This window comes from Lissotriton vulgaris, chromosome 10 (assembly GCF_964263255.1).
Source record: "Lissotriton vulgaris chromosome 10, aLisVul1.2, whole genome shotgun sequence".
NCBI classification, from domain to species: domain Eukaryota; kingdom Metazoa; phylum Chordata; class Amphibia; order Caudata; family Salamandridae; genus Lissotriton; species Lissotriton vulgaris.
The window spans coordinates 439430071-439447083 of record NC_141698.1 but is presented as its reverse complement, the minus strand read 5'-3'; positions in this window follow the sequence as shown (position 1 = coordinate 439447083).

Genomic DNA, 17013 nt, shown 5'->3' with positions numbered 1-17013 from the left:
TCGATATAAGGACGCGTATGCATGCCATTCGCTGGCCTACCTCCACAGCCCTTCCCGGGGTCGCTTCTGTCCCATCCCTGTGCCCCACTGGGGCCTGGTAATCCTCTTTTCCCACCTGTTCTGATGGTACTTCCTACCCTGGGTGCTGCATCTGATGGTCAGCTGCCACACTGTCCTGAAAACCTTCCGGGACCCCCCTCTTATTCTAAATTTAGGTCTTCAAACTTGCAATAAATTAGTGATAATACTGCCAGTAAAGGAAACAACCAGATTAGTATTACCACCTGATTTTATCAGTCAACTGCTAAAGACATCTTTTATGTTCCACTGTCTAGCTGGAGAGTGCTAACACCGTCCCATTTGGAAAGCTCGCACAGTGAGCCCAGTTGCAGGACTGCTGACTGACATCTCCCAGGGGTGTAGGTATCAATGGTATAGCAGGTGCAGTGCTACCAAGGCCTAGGGCTGTGAGAAGTCGTCTCAACTCCAATTATTGAGGTTTACTAGCCAACAGGACGTTTTAGGGCCCATGTATGTGCTTGTCCAAGGCACTATCCAAATGGCAGCTCCTGGAGTAGACACCACAAGGATGAAAATACCCCCAAATCCGATGGGAGCTAATTTCCCATATATTTTCCCCTCATCTGCGCTTAAACATCCAGTAAAGTAGCTTGTGTGTCATGGGCCCTGGTGCAAGGAAGTAAATTGCGACCCTGGTTGCTCTTTGAATCATAAAATACAGCAATAATCAGTGTTCGGTGGGCCCCTCAGGACTCTGGGCCCCGGTGCCACTGCGCCTGCTGCACCAATGGAAGCCACGCTCCTGTAAACACCCAGAGAAATTAAAGAGAACCCCACTATCATGTACTGACAGGCCAGGGTTGGCGTGGGGAGCAGATGAAAGCCTCAGCACCAGCCCCCTCAGACCACACGGAGTCAGCATCGACTGAGCCTTGGACAGCGAGTTGAGAAATACTTGGGCACGAAGGGAAGGGAGGCGGCAGCTTCCAACAATTAATAAGGGCAACGCGTATGATACACGAGGCCGAAAACGTTCCCATTGTGGAGGCCGTCTGGCCCTGCCTTCGCATCTGCACTTCATTTTGGAGGAATGATTTGGGCGGGAGAGGAGTCACGAGCCGACCAGTCAGCGTAAACATTGGCAACGGACCTGTAAACAGAGTTGCTAAACTTAACGGATGTGGACTTCAAAGCAGCCTGTCTGGGTGAGATATGGACCGGCGCGGACCCGAGGCTCCTTCCCGCCTCACGTCACGTCACGTCTCGCGCCAAGCCTCCTGCGTTTCATCTCCTCTTGTTTGTGTTATCTCGCTGGGAAGCGAGGTGAAAAACCAGAGTGATGACTGCGTGTTCGAAGCTCTTCCTGTGAGAAGCCTTCTGCCTCAGGATGGAGGCAGCCTGCTCCTGTAGGAGGCACCTGCTCACACCAAGGACCAGACGAGGTCAATGAATGCCCCTTAGGCAGGGTGACCGGTATCTTGTCATCTCTACACAGGGACACTGGAATTATGATCTGAGGTAGGCATCCCCGTTTCCGCATAATTATAGATTTGCCACTTAATCTATCACCTGCTTCATAATCTGCAGATAAAAAACTTGTTTTAGCTCAATCAAATGCAAAGTTACCAAAAAAGTAAGTGGCAGGCCCTTGTAAAGGTTGACAACCATCTTCTAGTTGTTTGTTGCTGTGTTTGGTTGCTAAGATGTTACTAATGAGGTGAAATCTTTGCCCAGACAGCGTTTGTGTGTAAAAATGTCAAAATGATTAAGCAATCCCCTAACAACATGTACTGCATTAAGCAGCGTCATTTGCCTTTTCTTGCTGCATAAGTTGGACGACCATGCCGCATATTTTGGTCATCCCATGACGCATAATTTCAGTGGCCCTGCGGCCATAGGCCACGTAGGGGGAGCCTATACCCACAGAGAGGGTCCATATGGGAAACATCAGTTACTATGCAGTCATTACATCCCACTGCTTTTACAACACAACTGTTACAACGCAACTGCCTTTACATCATATGCCATTACAATGCATGTCATTACAACGCATGTCACTGCAATGCATGCATTACAACACATACTATTACATCGCATGCCATTACAACGCATTATAAGGTAAGTAATGGAGACTTTTTAGTTTTAGGGTGGGTATGGACTTTGGGGGTGGATGGGAATAGTAATTTGTGCCCCTACACTATCCAACACTTTCCCTACTGTTGGTGGAGAAGTGTGGCTCAATGATTAGAGCGGCAGACCCTGATGCAGAGGTCTAGCCCGGGACCAGGGTTCAAGTCCCCGCCTCGGCGGGTCTTAGGCTCAAAAATTCCACGGACCTGATAATTCTCGCCTCGGTGCCTATTCCAATCATGGAGTCCCACTCTGCAACTCTGGGCAATAGCTTGCTTAATCTCCACAACGGCCCCCACAACGCTAAGGATGCCTGGCCTCCATCTTGGGGGTGCCCAGGAGTGGAATCCTCACAGGGAAATCCAGGATGGGTTCGACAGCGGTATTCGTACAAGCGCCTTGATACCCTTGTGGGTGAGTAGTGCGCTATACAAGTATCAATTTACATTACTGTTGCACTCACTGGAGTGGGAATAGTAATTTTTACCCCTACACTATCCAACACTCAATCAATCAAACACGGCATTTATAAAGCGCGTTACTCACCCGGGAGGGTCTCAAGGCGCTGGGGGGGAGGGGTATGCTACTGCTTGAACAGCCAGATCTTGAGCTGTTTCCTGAAGGAGAGGTGGTCCTGGGTTCGCCGAAGGTGGGTGGGGAGGGAGTTCCAGGTCTTGGCTGCCAGGTAGGAGAAGGATCTTCCTCCGGCGGTGGCTCTGCGGATTCGTGGTACGGTGGCGAGGGCGTGGCTGGTTGATCGTAGCTGGCGGGTGGGCGTGTAGAAGGTCATTACCCTACTGTTGGCCTAAAAGTATTATGTGTTGTAATGGGATGCTTTGTAATGGTATGGGTTGTAATGGTAGTTTTTAAAAATGCGTTGTGATTGCATGCGTTGTAAAACCATGCGAAGTAATGGTAGTTGCAATGTAAAACTGCATTGTAAAAGCATGCATTGTAATTGTTTGCATTTTAATGTCATGTACTCGTCCATATGTGATTACGAGGGAAATTGGTCTGGCACAACTGGGAAGCAAGATACTCTATAGCCCTCTGTGTCTGTCCCCTAAGATATGCTGCTCCAGAGGTGAAAATGAACTTAAAACACTGCATGAACCCGCAACTCCATCCTTCCACACAGGTGAAAGGCTCTCTGCTCCATTAGAGTTTCCCTAAAATAGAGGTATTACCTCTTCGTTCATCTTCCTCATCTCAGTCCTTACATCTCGGTACACAGACAGGATTTACCTACTTAAGACCCCAAAAAACCTGTAAAAAAAACTTATACCATTGCCTAACTTAGGCTCCACCTCCTTCATGGGAGTCATAAAAAGAGACTACACTGCCATGCTACCTGAAATCATAAGCACCTTGGCAGCTCTTTCGTCAGTACTGACCAGCAGCGGTGGTTCATCCGTGGGAGCGGAGGAGCGTCTGCCCCCCCACACTGCTGGGCAGAAAGTGTCAAATATGAAATGGTAATACAATGATATTATTACCGTTTTTTATTTTTTACGCTTTCTGCCAGTAAATGGAGTGTGAGGACAGGGCGTGGCCTGTGCGTCACTGCTGCCAATGATTGGCAGCAGTGAGGAATGGCCACTTAGGTTTGCACTGTGTATGTTGGTTTGGTCGGCTACCTTGCTATGGGCAATCCAACATGCGCAATTCAAACTTCTCCAACCCGTCTGTCTTGGACAGCTGGGTTGGAGAGCAAGCACAGCCATTTTGGATCGTGGAGCCAGCCCGTCCCAGCCAATAAAGATTCTTTACTCACGCTGCCTAACAGCAAGAGAACAGCGTCTTGATTGGATGAGAGTTGACTGTGGGCTTCACGCTTGGAGGAGTGCTGCAGAACAACAAGGACATACTGCAGAACATCGAGCAACAGTGTAAGGTATGTGGTTTTTATGTGTATATTTATGTTAATGTGTATACTACTGCGTATTTGTTATGTGTTGTGTGTATATATTTGTATATGTAAATGTTATGTGTATTATGTGTATTTGTTATGTGTATATTTTGTGCACCCCAGATCTGATTTGCCACAAACCACCACTGATGACCAGGGCAGGTGTCTAGGATTGTAATGAAGAAGACTAGGACTCAGAGCAGTGAACATTACTGGTAAGTTTTCAGGGCATTCTTGTTGTCACAAATGTTAAATGCAATCTTCTGCTTTGAACGTGCACAGATTCAATGTAGCAGAACATGATCTGACAGAAGAGTTATCTGCATTGCTTGATTTGTAAAGAAATAAAAACGAGTGCAGCCCACAAAAGATTTTCTTACGAGCCCATCCATCACTGGCACATTTCAAATGCAGATGTTGCTGAATACCAAGGATGCGTACTGGTGATTCCACCTCATGTGTCTTTCTTCCACCACCATATGCTTTCTGTCTCTCTATATTACATTTGCATGTTCTTTTTCATCCTTGCTTTCTCCTTTTTCTCTATTTTACTATCTTTCTCTTCCACTTTCTTACTCCTGTGTCTTCCTTTCCCTCTCTGGCTCAAGTTCAAAATCGGATGATGAAAAATAAGTCTGATACCCATCATCTGCAACCATGAGAAATGTGCTTTTGGAAGTGCTTCTCGTAAAGGAGCTGAAAGCTGTCACTCCAGTGAAGTTATCCAATGGCTGAGGTGGGATAACCCTTTCCATCATGCTGTATGCTGTAGTGGGAGGAAACAAAAAATATGCAACAACAGACCATTATATGAAAAGGGTTGGCTGAAAGCCCCTGCAACTAGGTATGTTATTATATATTTTCTTTGGGTAAAACCAAAAGGTCTTGGCTAACACCGGTGTACAGTGACTATTTAAAAGACTTACAGCCATATTTATGAGAGCCTTGTGTCGGCGTTGTACTACAAATTATGACGCAATGATGTCGCAAGCAGTAAGCCATATTTATAAAATGAAACATTTGCCAAAATGCATCTTTTAATAAGGCTTGCAAGGGGAAAAAGCTGTGCTGAAACCACCTGCGCCATACACTACTTCATATATGAATATAGGAACTCCCCCCAAAAAATCTGACTTAAATGTAACACAGTAATATTTATGGGTTTGCCAATGCATTACGCATCATTGGGAAGGGCAACGCATAGCCTTAAAAGCGCCAGAATTGCTGTGTTTTACCAAACCAGGCATAGAAAATGACGTTGTGGCAGTAGTACAGAAAGAGAAACCCCACAAAACAGTTTGACAAGCTCAATTACGCCATGGAAGTCATAATTCTGCAACTATGAGTCTCTAGGGCACCACCACTACCATGAATGAAGTAAAAATTGAAAATTAAAATGAGTATAAAACCAAACAGTGTGGTGTGACTGTGTGTATGTGCTGCATGTCATTATGCAGGTGGTAGCCTGATACATGTGGATCACTGTATTGATTACCAAATGTCCTGTGACTGTACAATGAGGGGCATAATCAGAGCATGGTCACATGATGCATTGCCTTAAGTCACCTAACGGCACTGCTATGTGTGAAAGCAAAAGGTCAGGAATGTGCTGTATTTTGTAAAATACGATGCATTCCTGCCTTTTCCACTGCACCCAAACCTTTTTTGCTGCCTAGTGCCAATGCAGGCACCCTTGCACCATGGGGCAAGGATCCTTGTGTCGCATGAGCAAATTTGTTTGAGTACGATACATTCCTGCAAAACAACAAATCCTGAGAGATATATTCCACCATCTATGTGTGCTACAGAAAGCAGCACATATTGAAAAAGGTAGTTACTAGGAAATTCAAAGTTATTACCCCTTTTTAGGCTCCTCCTGGAAAGGTGTATCTTTCGGGTGCATTGCCAGGTTTACCATGTCTGGTTAGTTTGGAAGCATGGGATTTGCATGGGTACACACATGCAACAGCTATGGAACCTCTCCCTGGGGCGTAGTACACAAAGCAGTTCTTTGTAATGTATTGCTTCATTCAAGATTCATGACCGCACTCGGGTCTATGCAAGGTGACCTTGGGTGGCATCACAAATGTCATATTTTAGTTGTGTTGCACATGTACCATGTTGTGTTTTGCAAGCCCCATACAACTCGGGTCATACGTATACCCATGAGTGCAGAAGTGGCTGCACCACTTGACATGACATGGAGGACCTTGGCTAGCTTCATGTGTAAGACATGGCTGCCTGGTCAAAACAAAGGGAATATTAAATTTACACCTGATGGAGTTTGACAGTACAGAAAAGCTTCTAACTGGACCTTGGAGTATGGGGGAGCCGGCCTGTCTTTGTGCTTCCCTTAGTGAGTTTTGCATCTATGACACATCACAAGGAAGGGTTCCTGACACATTGTAGGAAGATAGAGATTGGACTGAATAGGGAATCAACTGGAGTGGCCTATAGGACACAGGATAAATCTTCACTTTTTTTTTCCCACAGTAACTCAAAGGACAAATACATAAATTGAAAAAAGACTTCAAATAGACAAATGATCAAAAAACGGGCCCCAGATTCCTAGACCGATATTTCACTTCTTGACCCCTTTAACGGAATAAAAACTAAACTCTAAATGAAATAAATTATACATCTTTGCCCTCCATCGTTCGAAGGTTCAACCTGTAACCAATCAGTCGTAATGCAGAGTCGGGCAACAGTCATTGCTGTAAACATAAAATATCTATATTTATATAAGGGAGTACCCTTTCCCACTTCAGGCCCAATACCCAAAAGCATCATTATAGGTGTTATGACAATCCGAGCCCCTATGACTCAAGACAAAATTTGCTCGATATGATTAATATAATTTGTCAAACAACCACACTTAAAAAATATATGCAACATATCCGCATTGTCCCCCCACACCGAAAACATTTCCCATCTTGCCCAATCCCCCATTTCGCATACATGCCGGTGTATAATATAAGTTGAAAAAGTTTTTGAAGCATTGTGCTTTCAAGTTGGCAGACAACAAGGTCTCCCTAGATCTAATTATAGCGTCTTTTAAGCATACATTATCGATTCCCAAAGCCATAGCCCATTTAGCGGTATATCTGTCCAGATCATCCTTTCTAAATGACAGCAGTAATTGATACATCATCCCAATTTTAACCTGACGTTGGACAGCAATGACAACTGTATTTGGGTCCGATCTGACTTTTTTCCGGAAAATAAAATCTCTGAACTGGAGAAACTTAAAAAATGATTTTTATGCCCTTCACCCTCCAGCCCGCAGCAACAGTGTGCCAGAAAATAGGAGGAAGAAGCTTTACGGCATTTGTTAGGGTAGAACAGGACAATTCATCAACTAAACAAAGCTTCCTTATTCTTTTCCATACATTGAAGGCTGATATTAACACCTTAAACCTTGTACGCTTGTAATAACTTCCGTCAATTTGCTTAACCACTTGGCCGTGGCGGTAAATCCGCCGCGGCGCTGGGGGGAAGGGGGGGCCGCGTGGGCGGAGCGGTTCCGTCACGAGCCTCGAGCGCTTTGTGCTTGTGACGGAGAAGTTCCGTCACGGCCCGCCCGCTCAATAGAAAGCGCCGCGCAGGCACGAAATCAGCGCCGCACAGGCGCGACGAGCGGGCCGAGACGGAACCGCTCCGTCACCAGCACAGCGCGACCGAGGCTGGTGACGGAGCGGTTCCGTCACCAGCATGGAATGTGTTAAAGAAACATTGACGTGCCTCAGGGTCCAACAAAATCTGACAAATGGACGGGGCCTCCGCAGTATTACCACTATCTTCCCCCGTTAATAATATACGCATTTTTAACAAGAAACAGGCATAAAAATAATAATAAGTAAAATCTGGAATAGCAAGCCCCCCTTTCGATTGGTGAAGTCGAAAATCTCATGGCTCGTCTGGGTTTACCCGGAGCCCAGAGGAACCTAGAACAAATAGACTGTAAGTGTTGCAGTTGGGCTACAGAAATTTCCAGCGGTATAGCTCTAAACACATAGAGAACCTTGGGTAGAACATTCATCTTAATAATATTGGTTCCGCCGATCACTGTAAGATACAATCTAGACCACTTATCCAATGTATCCTGGATGCTAGATAGTAGCGAGGTCCAATTGACATTAACCAATTCATGCATAGATGATCTAATTCTAATACCGGGATAAATCACTTCTTTTACCACACAAAAGTCATCCTTGGACACCTGATCAGTAATTAAAACCTGTGTCTTAGTCACGTTTAATTTATAGCCTGATATCTGACCAAATGACAACGCGAGCCGCTCAATCTCTTGGAACGCTATAAAAGGATCCGAAGTGGTTACTGTGATATCGTCTGCGTATGCAAACACTGAATAACATACATTGTAAACCTTGAAGGGCTTAATCAGAGAGTTATTCCTTAATTGTTCAATTAACCGAGTTATGTAAAGCGCAAACAACAGTGGTGAGCAGGGGCACTCCTGCCTTGTACCCCGAGTGATATTGACCATTTCGGCAAGTAGACCCATTGAAGCGATCTTGGCAACCGGTGAAGTGTACAGAACTAGGGCATTTATAAACTGTGTACCAAAGCCCATCCGTGACATCAACTCCCACGGGTAAGACCACTCCCACTGTCAAACGCCTTTTCTGCATCCAATAATATTAGGCCTAGTTCCCGCTTTTCAGTCTGAGCTACCACTTTGTTAACATGTGATACCATACTGCGTTCAGGGATGAAGCCATGTTGAGTCTTGGACACTAAGGGAGTAATGACTTGAGACAATCGGGTAGCTAAAATCTTAGAATACATTTTTCCGTCACTGTTCATTAATGAAATCGACCTGTAAGAACCCACCAACTCAGGGTCTTTACCTTTTTTACCAAAAACCACGATAGTGGCTTCTGCCCACGATTTAGGGATGGATCCCTCCTGTGCTGCCCTAAATGTACGCAGCATATCATGTTTTAATACACTGAAAAATTGCTTGTATATTTCTGCCAGAAGTTTGTCAGGTTTGGCAGCATTCCCCAGAGCTAATCCATTAACAGCTGCTTCCAGCTCTTCCATACTGATCGGTCCATCTAACATCTCCCTTTCGCTAGGCTCAAGTTGTGCTATAGCCCAATCCATGCAGTGTGGGATAGATGTGCTGGAGGGTACCTATTGCATATATAGTTCTGAATAAAACTGGTGAAAAATTGCTAAGATCCCTTTAGGATCTTGACAAACTACCCCAACGTTATCCTTCAACCTGTCAATACGACCCCAGGATTCATTCATGCGAAGGCGAAGCGCCAAGCACCGGCCCACAGTTTCACCAAATTTGTGAATTTGTTTTTTGTGGACCAGAAATTTCCTGGCATTATCCATATTCCAAACTCCCTGAATTTTGGACCTTGCTAACTCCTCAGCTTCCTCTAGCTCTTGTATATTGCCTGCCTGTACAGTAGCCCCCTGAATTAATTTGTTTTCCGCGTCTCTCAACCTCGAATACAATTTCAGCATCTCCTGCTTTCTCTTCCTACTCTGATGACTAACAAAGCTTAATACCTTACCTCTAAAACATGCCTTGAATGAGTCCCATACTATTGCATGCTGCCTAGAATATCTATTAATAGAAACAAACTCCTTAATCCACTCATACATATGTCCCTGAAAATCTTCATTCAAATATTATTTCCGATCAAAAGAAAATGTTTTGACCGCAAGAAAAAGAGCAGGAGTAGGAACCCCGAGTACAATTGGAGAATGGTCCGATGTTATTCTTGGCAGAGTTTGCATTGAGGCCCCCACCATTAATGAAGCCGCTAGAAAAAAATAATCTAAACATGCAAACTCTTTGTGGGGGAAAGAGTAATAAGTAATCCCTGGATCTGCCAAATTTAAGTGACACCAAGCATCCACTAATCCATGATCTTTTACCAAATTATGCAAAGCTTTAAACACTTTTGGCTTCCGCCCCTTATAATTCCTGGGCCCCATCTGCAAATCTCCAGTGGATAACGCTATATTAATGTCCCCACAAACTATTAAAGGTGTCCCCTACATCGCTAATTCTGTATTTAGCTCTACAAGAACTGAGGCATCGTCCAAATTAGAGCCATATATTGTACAGTGGGTATATTTAATATCCCCAATCAAACACTCCGCGATGGTAAATCTACCTGCTTTATCAGCTAAGCTGCGGACCACAGTAACCAAATTAGATTTGGCTAAAATTGCTACCTCCCTAATCAATGATGATTGTTGAGAAGCAACTACTAATGAAAACCCCAATGTTTCTAAGATTGCCCGCTGTGACCAAGGTATATGTGTCTCTTGGAGACATACCAAATCTGGATAAATGCTACGCAACTCTGCTGTGACTCTATTTCTTTTATGCCAATTATTAAGGCCACAAACGTTTAATGAGCAAATCTTTACCCCCTTAGACATCATAATAATATTTAAACAACCCATCACTCAACACCATCATTCTAACCAAGACACCGATACATTTTGCCTGACAAGCCAACCAAGCATATCTTATTTTGTTTACTCCTTGAGTTACTGTGATTTTTTTACCCTTTTGGATAAATCTTCACATGCACTTATGACTGTGGGGACATCCAGGTGTGTACACTGGTAATGCGTGTGCAAACTGATGTGTGATCATACACTGCTTGATTCTTGATTTGCTGTGCTACCTGCTGATCCGCTGGGTGAAAAAGACTGCAGATGCATTCCTTGAACCCAGACTGACTTCATAGGCATTCTGCTGGGACTCCTGTGATGAAGTCACAGGCACATGGAAGACTTCCAACAACCCTGATTCACCACCTGAATAGGGCCCTCTGTCACACAGGCCTGCCAAGAGGTGCTACCCCACTCCTCGACCAAAGAAAGTGGTTCTAAGGTGTGTGATCCAGCAGGTCTCTGCCGTAGATCCAACTCTTCAGTCCGTTTGCTTGGGTCTAAACCTGCGCATAGGACAAGTTCTGCGGGTTGGAACCCTCGCATCTCCATCATTGCGTGGAACTGACTCTACCGCAGAATTGCTAATGCGCAGTGTATCCATCACGCAATGTCCATTTGCGCAGCAATGCATCAGTAAAATTGACGCAAATGTCGGCACTTGCTGGACACACCCAGGAAATGATGGAAGGGCTGTGGCAGGCTGCATACTACAAAGTGTGAAAGTTAGTTCCACTTTCTCTTACAGCTTGTTAGTCTGTGTTGGAGGTGTTTTAGAGAGTGGCCGGTGTTTTGGAACAAATGTTTGGTCTTGTTATCTTATTGTATAGTATTGTATTCGTTTCACCTTTTTATTATTGGGTGTGTGCCTTTTTAGGGGTTTTTATAACTTAGGGTTAGGGATAATTTTAAGGGATATTTGTTTGGGGGTGTTGGATGTCAGGGAGGGATAGGAACATGTCTGGAAGGGATAGGGGCAAGAGTTGAGGGGCCGCCGATGGATAATTGTTTACTATCTGCCAATGATGCTGGCCTCTAGGGGTAGGGTCAGGTAGGGGTACCCACCCAAGGAGAGGAAGGACAAGTGGGAGCATGTGTGTTGGCACCCCAGCAAGTATCTTTGAGTTATGCGTCTGATCGATATGGGGTGAAGCCACATTTCCTCTATGACTGCGCCACTACTTGCACCCATGTGAGGGGTGGTAATGGGGAAGTGGGGACTGTGGATTAATGGACACATATTTTGCGAATATGTTCAAGTTTTCTAGTATCGCCCGCACCCGTCCACCGGGTGAAGGGTTGTGCTCCTGGCGGTCCTCCATGAGGGTAATACCCAACACAAGTTCTTAATTTGAGCACTAAGTTGATGGTTATGTGGTTGAGGGATTTGTGCTCTGAAGGGATATGGCTTCGGCAGGTTGGGGATGCTGGAGTGGGTGGGACTTGGGGAGGGGGGATGTTTGACTGTTTACAAAGACCGAAGGCATTGCAAATGTACACATTATTGGATTCTCCACGGAGAGAGATTGTCATTGCAACTTATGAACAGGGTTCTGTGTGTGGACGGGCTCCAGGTATGACACCTGAGTGTGCAGGGATGAGTTGTATTGCATTATTTACGGTCACCAGGTTCTAGAAGTGACAGCAGAATTGGCCTGAACGTTCTTACTTGGAACATACGGGGGTTCTCACGCCCTCAGAAAATTAGACAGGCATTTGCTAGCCTTACCAGGTGGAACATTGATATAGCATTCCTGCAGGAATCACACCTCGCACCGCACACTCACGCTACATTGGGGTCGAGATGGGCGGGGGCGTCATACAGGGCATCATACTCATCTTACTCCCGGGGGGTGCTTATATTGATTAAGAAAGGGATTAGCTTTGAGGCGAAGCATGTGACACAGGACCCTGCTGGCAGATATGTGCTGGTGACAGGTACACTAAGAGGCCAACATATGACACTCCTTAATGTATATGGCCCAAATACTGACGCACCGGAATTTTATCGGGAAGTTTGGGCACACATGCAGAAACATGCTAACACGCACATGTTATGTGGGGGGGACTGGAACGTGACATTGCTGGATGGACTGGATCGCTCCTCACAGTCAGTAGAACAACACAAGCAGTCAAGACTGATGGTGGGTCACATGATGGGGGATCTGGCCTTAGCAGATCTCTGGAGACTACAACACACTGACGCGCCAGGCGCCACACACATCACCGCATCTCACAACAGTTGGTCCAGACTGGACTACTGGTTGGGTTCCAAAGACGTGGCTCTGTGGGTTCGTAAGCTACAAGTACTGCCACGCACATTATCGGACCACAACCCGGTCCTGTTGCAGATGGACATTCCACATTACGCACCCCCCCCATTCCAATGGCGATTTAACTCCCAAGCCCTCACAGACCCAATATATGTTGACACTTTGACAAAGGCGATCAAAGACTACTTCGCTAATAATTCTCATACTACTGAGGACCCATGTCTCCTCTGGGAAGCCTTTAAGGCCACGATCAGAGGTGTCTGCATTGGCACTACCATAGGAGTACTCAAGGACATCAGGGCCCAGATTCGCCGCTGCGAAAGTCAAATGAGGGACTTGGAACTGCAGTATGAAACGACACAGGACATATTGTTGTTACCCAAGTTGCGCGACTTACACACCGAACATGCTGATTTTTTAACATCAGAAATTAAATACTTAGATCGCAAACATGTGGCTAGGGCCTTTGGAGAGGGGGGTAGACCAGGGAGAGTACTGGCGCGGAAAATATGTGAGGGACGGGGACAATCAGCGATACTCCGAGTCAAATCTGGGGAGGGGGTATTACCAACACATTCAACGGACATATTGAAATGCTTTGTGGACTCCTACAGCACACTATATCAATCTCAACCAACAGCGACAGCGGAAGAAACATATGATTACTTGCATGATGTGGCGATTGGATGGCTATCGGACGCCCATAGGGAATATTTGGCTCGGCCAAACACGGTGGAGGAGGTCACTGAGGTGATCGCTTCACTCCCAAATGGAAAGGCACCGGGCCCTGACGGGTACACTTCCGAATTTTATAAGAAGTTTGTAGATATCATCGCCCCCTATCTGGTGAACATGTATGGGACCTCCTTTGAGAAATCGTTGCTCCCCCCCACACTGCGAGAAGCAATGGTCATTGCACTCCTAAAACCATCCAAGGATCCGGAGCACTGCGATTCCTACAGACCCCTGTCCCTGATAAACGTAGACTCGAAGATACTCGCCAAATTGCTAGCTGTTAGACTGTCCCCTTTGATGACTCGCCTGGTCCTTCCGGACCAAGCGGGGTTTGTTCCCACCAGATCCACCTCGCATAATACCAGATCCCTGTTTGCACTAGCACACTACCTGAAGCCCTCGGTTAAAGCGGTGGCTGTCATGCTAGACGCCGCGAAAGCATTCGATTCTATTGAATGGCGTTATATGCTAACTGTCCTCAATAGGATGGGTTTCCCTGAAAGGTTTGTCCAGTGGATTTCCTTGCTATATACTCAACCATGTGCAAGGGTCCGGATCAATGGCTATGTTTCAGCTCCGTTTGACAATGGGCGGGGAACGAGGCAGGGCTGCCCCCTGTCACCCCCGCTCTTTGTGCTGGCGTTAGAGCCACTAGCATGCATAGTGCGACAAAATTACAAGGAATCGGCGTTGCAATTTGTGGCTAGGCCACTGCACATATCGCTCTACGCAGACGATATGCTGCTATACGTTCGCGATCCGGAGGTTCATCTAAACCCGCTACTTAGAGAGTACATCCGATTTGGGGGACACTCGGGGTTAGCGATTAATTGGTCCAAATCCTCACTCATACCTCTCACCAACGCCACAAATCCCTTTGTGGTTGATTACCCGCTAGAGTGGCAGCAAGATCCGATTCGCTACCTAGGGGTCATGTTTCACAGAGATCCGGACGAAGTCATGCGAGCAAACTATGGGGTGGTACTCTCCAAACTGGACGAAAAGATCCATTGTTGGATCCACTTACCTCTATCACTAGCTGATCGAATAGCGTCAAAATGAACATTCTGCCCAAGTTACTATATCTCTTTAATAACATACCCATCACGCCAACACAAGAGGTCTTCCGCCGTATAAAGTCCCTGGTACTAACCCTGATATGGGCGGGTAAACAAGCTCGTATTGATCTGCAGACACTGACACTCCCGATTGCACAGGGCGGCTTCGGGGTGCCTGATTTTCTCCTATATTACCTCTGTGCCTAGGCACAGTATGCAGCATACTGGTACCATGAGGTCCCCTATCTCACTCACGCGGCCATTGAGGAGGGAGATGCCCATCCTGTCCCCCTGGCTGCAATATTGTCGTACACCAGACCACCACTACATGCAAAGGATATCAACACTGTAGACACCACGATTAAAGCATGGAACAAGCTAGGGCAGTTGGCTCGCAAAACCCCGTTATATGCACCGGACATGCCATTGCAGTATCATCAGGCGCTGTCAGTCACTAACGAAAAAGTGGGGATGTCTTTGCTGACTAGAGCTGGGATCGACAAGATGAGTGACGTGTTTCAGGGAGGTACATTTAGGGACATCGACCAACTGAGTTATATCCAAAACCAGACTCCTATGTTTCGATTCACATACTATAGGTTAACAAGGGCGTTGAGGGAACATTACCCGTCCTTCCCTGCGGAACCGGAAAGCCTAGCACCTCTGCAAATGCTGATCACTACAAGGGATCTAACACACTTAGTGTCCAGACTGTACACTGCTGCACAATCAGAAATAGCGGGCCACACACTTAAGGCTAAGGGGCGGTGGGATGCGCTACTAGATACTCCACTAACAGATGAGGAATGGCACAGCTCCTGCGCGCTAACGCAGATACTGACACCAAACGGAAATCTGAGAATTATTCATTTCAAGTTCATTCACCAGGCCTACTACACAACGACGAAACTGCGTAAATTTGGGTTGCAAGAGGAAGACAAATGCAAGCGGCAACCTGATCACCCAGCTTACCATCAGCAATTCCAATGTGTTGGTCCTGGGCGACTTTAATTACTGGCCGTCAGACATTCACGAAACTTCTGACTCGCGCGCCTTCTCTGATCTAATGCTGAGTCTCAACTGTACCCAACACATACATGCACCTACGCATGTTAAAGGCCACATTTTAGATCAAGTCTGGACCACCTCTCTTGCCATCTCTGTTCCCCTCATCTCTCCCTGTCTCTGGTCAGATCATCACCTCATTACCTTCTCCTTAGCTATGTCCTCCCCTATCACTGCTGCCCGCCAATCCAATTTCCTGGCACGTAATTGGAATAAAGCCGACCTCAACAAATTTACTGCTCTTCTGAGCTCATCGTCCCCACTCATCACTGGACCCAACACCTCCACTGACCTTCAGTCCAAAACCCTCACACACTGGCTCACCACTGCGGCCGACTCTGTGGCACCTTTAAAACCTGTCAAGACAAGGCGCAGACATGATGCCCAAAAGTGGTTTACCCCTGAGCTCAGCGCACACAAACTTAGTCTCCACCAGGCAGAGAGATGCTGGCGCCGGGACTACTCCCCCGAATCAAAAGAGATTTTTTCGTCTCGGTTGAAGGAGTACAAGAAAGCAATTACTGCGGCCAAATCATGCTACTTCTCAAGCAAAATCTTGAATTCCTCTAATAAATCCAAAGATATTTTTTCTATAGTGGATGAACTATCTAACCCGGAAAGAGTCGCCCTAGCCCCCCTTCCTTCCCAATCCCTGTGCGACTCCCTTAGCCAATTTTTTGTAGAGAAAATCATCAAAATAAAAACCAGCATCTCCATCTCTTCACCTGCTCCTACATCTTCTTGTGTTCCCAGTTATTCTTACACTCACACTCTTACTCACATCCCCCTTATTTCAAAGGATAACTTTTTATCTCTCCTACACAAAGTCTCCTCTGGCTCTCCCAGCGATTGTTGCCCCCCCTCGGTCCTTCGAGAAGCTTTTACTTCCTGTCCAGACCCCCCCTTGCTCTCTTGAACAACTCTTTGACCACAGGGGAGGTTCCTGGACCCTTCAAACAGGCCGAGGTGGTTGCCATTCTAAAAAAACCCTCGGCAGACCCTTCCATCATGAGCAACTACCGCCCAATTCCCTTCTTCCTTTTCTTAGCAAAGTTTTAGAGTCGCACGTCACTCATACTCTCAGTTCTTTTGTGGAAGACTCTAGTGTACTGGACCCCCAGCAGGCTGGATTCAGACCTGCGCACTCAACAGAAGCTGTCATTCTTTCTGTCATGGAGGAATTGCGCAGGGGAGCGGACGCTAACATCTGCCAGGCCCTGGTCCTCCTGGACCTGTCGGCCGCCTTTGACACGGTCGACCATGATATTTTGGTCGACCGTGTCGGGGAGGCCGGCATCCAGGGTACCGCCCTGGCCTGGGTCCGCTCCTTCCTGACCCAACGCCATCAAGCTGTCAGACTATCCCAGTT